At 35.9% G+C, this 8,202-nt stretch overlaps 1 protein-coding gene across 2 annotated transcripts in view; it reads right to left on the bottom strand.

Moving 5' to 3' along the window:
• LOC142233938 (trypsin 3A1) overlaps positions 1–8,202 on the bottom strand; it is a 127,663-nt gene that overhangs the window by 62,465 nt on the left and 56,996 nt on the right. The window lies entirely within an intron of this gene.

Below are 8,202 nucleotides of genomic sequence, written 5' to 3'. Positions count from 1 at the left end.
TATATATATATATATATATATATATATATTAATATATATATATATATATATATATATATAAAGGAAATTTAATTAAAATTGAGCCAACGAAAATTTTTCATTGATACAACGAAACATTTTCATTAAGACAATGAAAATATTCATTAATACGAGTAGTACCAAACGTTTCGTTGACTAACAGAAAATTCGTTATAATAACGAAAAATTTCATTATAGCAATGAATTTGTTTCATTGGCTCAATTTTAATGTCACATTTCATTAATATAATGAAACTTTTTCTACCAGTGTAGAGATGGTGGTAAATTTGGCCGCTGGTTAATAATAAGGAATCATGAAAAAAGGAGACTACTTTGATATTTTGCAATGAAAGTTGCTTAAGTTTATGGATGTTTGCGCCCACCCTGAGGAGCAATTTTGAACAAGGCGGCAAACCAAGCATACTCGCAAAATAGTTAGAAATGGTTGGTGGAGCAAAGATTTCAAATGCCCGATCTACACAAAGCCCCGATCTCAATCCCATTGAGAATTTATGGTCTCTAGTTAAAAGACGCTTGAGATTACACCAAAGAGCACCAAAAAATAGAGATGAACTCGAGATCCAGGTTCAGCACTATTACTCGTAATTGGGTATTCCAAAAGATATAACAACAAGTATATACGGCCGTATGTTCGGCCATTCCGAAGCTTATGTACCCTCCACCATGGATTGCGTAGAAACTTCTACTGAAGACTGTCATCCACAATCGAATTACTTGGGTTGCGGTAACACTTGCCGATGGCAAGGTATCTTAAAACTTCCTAACATCGTAATATATACCATATAGTCCATACGTGGTATATATTAAACTAAAAAAGGCCGATTAAGTACGTATATAATTAAGTTTAAAGTTTCTATAGAAATAACATTTTGACAACAGAAGTAAAATTTGAAAAAAAATTTCTATAGAAATAAAATTTGGATAAAATTTTCTATAGAAATAAAATTCTGACAAAATTTCTATAGAAATAAAATTTTGACAAAATTTTCTATAGAAATAAAATTTTGACAAAATTTTCTATAGAAATAAAATTTTGACAAAATTTTCTATAGAAATAAAATCTTGACAAAATTTTCTAAAGAAATAACATTTTGGTAGATTATTTTTGGCTCGAGTGGCAACCATGATTATGAACCGATAAGGACCAATTTTTGTGTGATAGGGGATCGCCTATATACACCCAGAAAAAAGTGCCTTTGAAACTAAAGGAAAAAATTTTCATCAATATAGTTTATCCATTTTATTTCCATTAAGGTAAATTTTTGTGAAAAATAATAAAATTTACTCGTTTCAGTAAAAAAAAATCCTAAACTGTAAGCAGTTAGGAATAGTTCATTAACTAGAATAAGGCATGGAATTTTACTCATACTATTTTCTTCGCTGGGTATAAGAATTTACTACTGAAAAAGAAAATTTTATTCACCGATAACAAAGCATTCGTAAAAATAAACAAAACCGAACTAAAACCAAGTTTCCTCAAAATTAGTAAAATTTCTTATAAAACGATAATTGCGACTTCCTTTATAATAGAAAGTTTTTCATACATACGAACAACACTTGGCATAGAAAAATATTTAGTTCATTCGTACTAAGAAATATGCAATCCTTTCAAAACTTAAGGAAACACACTTGTTAGAATATAGGAAATTTTCCTAAATTTCTATTGTCTACCTGTAATCGATACCTGTCATCGTAATCGATGTGTTTGCGCGTGGGTGTAATCGATATATTTGCGCGTCGGTTGTTTTTTTAGTTGGAATCGCGTTGTTTTGGTATACGGAGAGATTGTTCAAAAATAATATGGTAAAATAATATAATAAATAACAAATAAAATATTTGTTATTTTAAATTAGTAAGAAAAATGTTCGTTTTTTTAAATAAATCTATCAATGTTCGTGATAGTGTATAAAGAAAGAAAACACCAGCAGAATAACAACCCTTTCATTTGTCTTCATTTTGGAATCTTCAATTATCAGGTAATATTCAGTGACGCTAACCTTTTGCAACAAAAATGTTTTATGATTTTTTATATTTGTAGGTATTGAAATTGTAAAAGGAGGACAAAATCGTTAGGCAGCAACTTATTAAAAGTGAAAAGTACAAGAAGAAGGATAAGTGCGTTTTACAGTTGATAATATCACACGGAAATTGGTAATAGTGGAATAATAAACTAATATTTCAAAGAGATTCGATGCTGTTGATTCTTAATAAATATATTCAATATATTAATAAAACATGTCTTTTATTGAAGATAAAATTGCTTATAGAAATAAATAAAATTGTATTTAAAAACGAAGGTAAGCAGTTCTAATTATGAAGTAAAAGTTTTACCACAAATGTGTAAGATTTGTCGAAATGAATGAAAAAATTTCAATAAAATCATTCCATATATGAATTCAAATTAGTTAAATTTTTTCATTCTGTAGTATAGTGGTACATAAATATAGGAAAATCTTAACTAATATATGGAATACATTATTCCTAATTTCTACGAAAATCACATCGTTCAAACAAATATAAATGGCTTTGGCGCTATACGAAGTTCAACTTTCTTCACAATGAGTTCATTTTAACTTAAAGAAGGGGTCACTTTTTTCTGGGTGTATAACTATAGACCGATATGGACCAATTTTGGCATTGTTATTAGCGGTCTTATACTAACACCACGTTGCAAATTTCAACCGGATCGGATGAATTTTGCTTCTCCATAAGGCACCGGAGGTCAAATCTGGGGATCGGTTTTTATGGGGGCTATATATAATTATGGACCGATATGGACCAATTTTTGCATGGTTGTTAGAGACCATATACTAACACCATGTACCAAATTTCAGCCGGATCGGATGAAATTTGTTTCTCTTAGAGGCTCCGAAAGCCAATCGGGGGATCGGTTTATATGGGGGCTATATTTAATTATGGACCGATGTGGACCAATTTTTGCATGGTTGTTAGAGACCATATACGAACACCATGTACCAAATTTCAGCCGGATCGGATGAAATTTGCTTCTCTTAGAAGGTCTGAAAGCCAAATTTGGGGGTCCGTTTATATGGGGGCTATACGTAAAAGTGGACCGATATGGCCCATTTGCAATACCATCCGACCTACATCAATAGCAACTACTTGTGCCAAGTTTCAAGTCGATAGCTTGTTTCGTTCGGAAGTTAGCATGATTTCAACAGACGGACGGACGGACATGCTCAGATCGACTCAGAATTTCATCACGACCCAGAATATATATACTTTATGGGGTCTTAGAACAATATTTCGATGTGTTACAAATGGAATGACAAAGTTAATATACCCCCATCCTATGGTGGAGGGTATAAAAAATTGTTTGTGACCTGTGCTTAAGTGTTGTAGAACAAGTATATACAGCACTAAGTTCGGCCGGGTCGAATCTTAAATACCCACCACCATGAACCAAATATTAGGGTTTCGTTTGAAATTTCAGGAGGGCTTGGGGACTTGAGGACACTTCCCGAAGATAAATTTAAAGATTTCACCTATGAGGACTATATCAGATTCTGGATTTATAAGAACCATTTTTGTTTGAGTTTTAGAGGAATTGTTAACATCTCTTGTAAGTGTGCAAGAAAATTTTAAAATAACGTCTTGATTTGAAATCTTAAATCTGTAGAAGTAAAATCTGGAAATTTTACATTGAGTTTCAAGCAATTCTCATGATCAGTGCGCCTTCTACACCCTCAAGAAGTGAAGTCGGTCTATATGGAGGTATTACCAAATGGACCGATAAAAACTTAATCCGATATACGTTTTTGTGAGTCTAAAATACCAGAATATTTACAATTTCAGGCAAATCAGATAAAAACTACGGTTTTTAGAAACCCAAGGAGTTAAATTGGGAGATCGTTCTTATGGGGGCTATACTAAAATATGGACCGATACTCACCGTTTTCGGCACACCTCTTTATGACCCGAAAATACCTCTAGATTTCCAATTTCAGGCAAATAGGATAAAAACTTCGGATTCTAGAAGTCCAAGAAGTAAAATCGGGAAATCGGTCTATATGGGGGATATACCAAAATATGGACCGATACTCACCATTTTCGGCACACGTGTTTGTGGTCCTAAAATACCTCTAGATTTCCAATTTCAGACAAATTGGATAAAAACTACGGTTTCTATAAGCCCAAGACCCCAAATCGGGAGGTCGTTTTATATGGGGACCATACCAAAACATGGACCGATACTCACAATTTTTGACACACGTATTTGTGGTCCTACAATACCTCTAGATTTCCAATTTCAGGTAAATTGAATAAAAACTGCGGTTTCTATAAACCCAAGAAATAAAATCGGGAGATCGGTCTATATGGGGGCTATACCAAAACATGGACCGATACTCACCATTTTTGTCACACCTCTTTATAGTCATAAAATACCTCTAGATTTCAAATTTCAGGCAAATGGGATAAAAACTTCGATTTCTATAAGCCCAAGACCCCAAATCGGGAGGTTGGTTTATATGGGGACTATATCAAAACCTGGACCGATATAGCCCATCTTCGAACTTGACCTGCCTGCAGACAAAATACGAGTTTGTGCAAAATTTCAGCACGATTGCTTCATTATTGTAGACTGTAGCGTGATTACAACAGACAGACAGACAGACAGACAGACAGACGGACATTGTTATATCGTCTTAGAATTTCTCCCTGATCAAGAATATATATACTTTATATAGTCGGAAATCGATATTTCGATGTGCTACAAACGGACTGACAAACTTATTATACCCCCGTCACCATTCTATGGTGGTGGGTATAAAAAGGCCGATTAAATATGTATATAATTAAGTTTAAAGTTTCTATAGAAATAAAATTTTGACAAAATAAAATGTTGACAACATTTTCTATAGAAGTAAAATTTGAAAAAAATTTTCTATAGAAATACAATTTTGACAAAATTTTCTATAGAAATAAAATTTTGACAAAATTTTCTATAGAAATAAAATTTTGACAAAACTTTCTATAGAAATAAAATGTTCACAAAATTTTACATAGAAATAACATTTTGACAATGTTTTCTATAAAAATAAAATTTTGGTAGATTATTTTTGGCTCGAGTGGCAACCATGATTATGAACCGATATGGACCAATTTCTGTGTGCTTGGGGATCGGCTATATATAACTATAGACCGATATGGACCAATTTTGGCATGGTTATTAGCGGCCTTATACTAACACCACGTTGCAAATTTCAACCGGATCGGATGAATTTTGCTCCTCCAAGAGGCCCCGGATGTCACATCTGGGGATCGGCTTATATGGGGGCTATATATAATTATGAACCGATATGGACCAATTTTGGCATGGTTGTTAGAGACCATATACTAACACCATGTACCAAATTTCAACCGGATCGTGTGAATTTTGCTCTTCCAAGGGGCTCCGGAGGTCAAATCTGGGGATCGTTTTATATGGGGGCTATATATAACTAAGGACCCATGTGGACCAATTTTTGCATGGTTGTTAGAGACCATATACCAACACCATGTACCAAATTTCAATCGGATCGGATGACTTTTGCTCGTCTAAGAGGCTCCGGAGGTCAAATCTGGGGATCGGTTTATATGGGGGCTATATATAATTATGGGCCGATGTGGACCAATTTTTGCACGGATGTTAGAGACCATATACTAACACAATGTACCAAATTTCAGCCGGATTGGATGAAATTTGCTTCTTTTAGAGGCTCGGCAAGCCAATTTGGGGGATCGGTTTATATGGGGGCTATATATAATTATGGACCGATGTGGACCAATTTTTGCACGGATAGTAGAGACCATATACTAACACCATGTACCAAATTTCAGCCGGATCGGATGAAATTTGCTTCTCTTAGAGTAATCGCAATCCAACTTTGGGGGTCCGTTTATATGGGGGCTATATGTAAAAGTGGACCGATATGGACCAATTTTTGCACGGATGTTAGAGACCATATACTAACACCATGTTCCAAATTTCAGCCGGATCGGATGAAATTTGCTTCTCTTAGAGCAATCGCAAGCCATATTTGGGGGTCCGTTTATATGGGGGCTATACGTAAAAGTGGACCGATATGGCCCATTTGCAATACCATCCGACCTACATCAATAACAACTACTTGTGCCAAGTTTCAAGTCGATAGCTTGTTTCGTTCGGAAGTTAGCGTGATTTCAACAGACGGACGGACGGACGGACATGCTCAGATCGACTCAGAATTTCACCACGACCCAGAATATATATACTTTATGGGGTCTTAGAGCAATATTTCGATGTGTTACAAACGGAATGACAAAGTTAATATACCCCCAGCCTATGGTGGAGGGTATAAAAATATTACAAAAAATAAAAAAAAAATCCCTAAGCGCTATTAATTAAACGCCGCTAGATGAGCCTTTCCGTCCACTTTGGATCGGTTTATATGAGGCTATATATAATTATGGACTGATATGAACCAATTCCTGCATGGTTGGTGGATAACTTATACTAATATAACGTAACAAATTTCAACCGAATCGGATGAATTTTGCTCTTTCAAGGGGTTCCGTAGGTCTAATCTGGGGATCGGTTTATATGTTGGATATATATAATTATGGACCGATTTCGACCAATTTTTGCATGGGTGTTTGAGGCCATATATTAACACCACGTACCAAACTTCAACTGAATCAGATGAATTTTGGTCTTCCAAGGGGCTCCGGAGGTCAAATCTGGGGATCGGTTTATATGGGGGCTATATTTAATTATTGACCGATGTGGACCAATTTTTGCATAGTTGTTAGAGACCATATACTAACACCATGTACCAAATTTCAGCCGGATCGGATGAAATTTGCTTCTATTAGAGGCTCCGCAAGCGAAATCGGGGGATCGGTGTATATGGGGGCTATATATAATTATTGACCGATGTGGACCAATTTTTGCATAGTTGTTAGAGACCATATACTTACACCAGCTGGATCGGATGAAATTTGCTTCTCTTAGAGGCTCCGCAAGCCAAATTTTGGAGTCCGTTTATATGGGGACCATACGTAAAAGTGGACCGATATGGCCCATTTGCAATACTATCCGACCTACATCAATAACAACTACTTGTGCCAAGTTTCAAGTCGATAACTTGTTTCGTTCGGAAGTTAGCGTGATTTCAACAGACGGACGGACGGATATGCTCAGATCGACTCAGAATTTCACCACGACCCAGAATATATACTTTATGAGGTCTTAGAGCGATATTTCGATGTGTTACAAAGTTAGTATACCCCCATCCTATGGTTGAGGGTATAAAAAGAGAAAAGAAGCATTGGCTGCTAAGGCCATCAGTTAATAAATGAAATAAATTTTATAGCAATTGAACTGAATATGCGTTTTCTATTAAGCAAATAAAGCATACTCGTAAGTGTTAGGTTAAAGTGGCAGCCCGATTAAGATGCAGGCCCACTTAGACTATTCAGTCCATTGCGATACCACATTTAACTAAAAGTACCTATTACATATGGGCACTTTTAGTCTTAACCACTGAACTTTCTCTATTATTATTTACTTTTGTGGAATCAACCAGATTGTTCCAAAAACATTAACAAACTGCTTAAGTTAACCTTTTCCAGGTCAGCCAGTAATCTATGGCTATATGCTTCTAAAATTCGCTTATGCCTTACACAAAATGCAGGACACTCACAGAAGAGGTGTTTAATTGATTCCTTTCCTCCACATCATGACAGCTCATACAATAGTCATTATACTTCACACCTATAGTTTTTGCAAATTCGCCTATCAGGCAGCGACCCGATATAGCAGATATCAGGAGTGATATCTGACGCCTTGAGAACACTAGCATATCTCGTGTTCGGTTTAAGTTTAAATGGGGCCATATTTGCTTGGTGTCGTTACAACCCTTGCACTTCTCCCATCGAATATTGGCCATTATAACAGCCTTCTCACGCAGTATGAGCTTGCAGCTTGCCAGGGACATACCAACAGATTCTAGTTCCCTTGGAAGGTAGTCCCTAGCCTTGCTAACTCATTCGCTTCGCAGTTCCCCGGTATGTTCCTATGGCCAGGCACCCACGCACCATTGCACCACGGGAGCCACTGCGGTGCAATGGTTAGCATGCCCGCCTTGCATACACAAGGTCGTGGGTTCGATTCCTGCTACG

Source organism: Haematobia irritans, chromosome 4 (assembly GCF_050003625.1).
Source record: "Haematobia irritans isolate KBUSLIRL chromosome 4, ASM5000362v1, whole genome shotgun sequence".
Taxonomy (NCBI): Eukaryota; Metazoa; Arthropoda; class Insecta; order Diptera; family Muscidae; genus Haematobia; species Haematobia irritans.
The sequence above is the reverse complement of the archived record's forward strand: the minus strand, read 5'-3'. Positions and strand labels throughout refer to the sequence as shown.